General features: G+C 37.8%; 1 protein-coding gene across 1 annotated transcript in view; it reads right to left on the reverse strand.

Annotated features, from left to right (window-relative positions):
- Positions 1-1392, reverse strand: part of CCDC171 (coiled-coil domain containing 171) — a 399920-nt gene that overhangs the window by 314476 nt on the left and 84052 nt on the right. The window lies entirely within an intron of this gene.

Consider the following 1392-nt stretch of genomic DNA (forward strand, 5'->3'; position numbering starts at 1 on the left):
GCAAAGTTGGTTTGAACTGCAAGATTGGCAGTTCAAGCTTACCAGCTGCTCCTTGGAAACCTTACACAGGGTCACTATGGGTCGGAATCAACTCAAAGGCATTTAACAACAACAATATATATATATAGTGGTGGTTATGTGCCTTAGAGTCAGAACTGACTCATAGCGACCCTGTACAGAGTTTCCGAGGCTGTAAATCTTTACAGGAGTAGAAAGCCTCATCTTTCTCCCTCCGAACAGCCTGTAGTTTCAAACTGCTGACCTTAAGGTTCACAGCCCAATTCATAACCACTACGCTACCAGATATAGATATATATAGATATACACACACACACACACACACACACACACACATTATCACAGTCAACCTAAGAAAATTTCCATCACCTCAAAAAGTTTCTCGTGTTCCTTGGTAATTCATTCCTCCAGCCCCTTCTTATGTTACCCCAACTGCCAACTACCCACCGATCTTCTTTATGTCACCACAGATTAATTTGTTTTTCAGGCATTTATATAGGCAATGGGTCCCTGGGTTACTAATGTCTGACACAAACCAGCAACTATAAGCCAATGTCCATAGAGCCTATTATATTAAAAATGATTCATAATAACAAACAGGAGTTAGTTTATGACACATCAAAATATTATTATTAACATTACTGTATTGTGTTACAGATATTTCCGTTAATCTGGAAATGTTTCTTTAATGCTCTTATGCATAGAAAGGTACACTATATACTGAGACAGACATTTAACTAGTGTTAGATATAAACCGTACCAAACTGTTGCAACTTACATACAAATTGAACTTCAAGACAGACTGAGGAAGAGGAATCACTCATAATCCAGGGACTTCTGTAAACTGAATCATACTGTTTGTACTTGTTTTATATGGATTCTTTCATCCACTGTAAGCATTTTCAGAGTCATCCATGTGGCTGCACATATTAGCAGTTCATCCCTTCTTGTTTACTTTTTATTTCATTCCTTCAGATTGTTAAAATTCCACTGTATATAGTATACCACTACTGGTTCATATACCCACCTATTGATGGACATTTGAGTTGGGTCCAGTTTGGAAATAAAGCTAGTATATGTGTTAGTACACAGTCTTTGGATGGACATACAGTTTAATTTTCTAGGGAAAATGCGAACGGTAGAGTGACTGGTTCATGATAGGTATATGTTTAATGTTTCAAGAAACTGCCCAACTATACTCTAAAGTAGCTATACCAATTTACATTCCTAATAGTAATTTATGAAAGTTGTTGTTGTTGTTCTTGTTAAGCGCGATTGAGTTGGTACCAACTCATCACAACTCTATGCACAACAGAACGAAACTCTACCCTGTCCTGGGCCAACCTCACTACTGTTGCCACACATGAGTCCATC

The sequence above is a fragment of the Chrysochloris asiatica genome, unplaced genomic scaffold (assembly GCF_000296735.1).
Source record: "Chrysochloris asiatica unplaced genomic scaffold, ChrAsi1.0 scaffold00065, whole genome shotgun sequence".
Taxonomy (NCBI): domain Eukaryota; kingdom Metazoa; phylum Chordata; class Mammalia; order Afrosoricida; family Chrysochloridae; genus Chrysochloris; species Chrysochloris asiatica.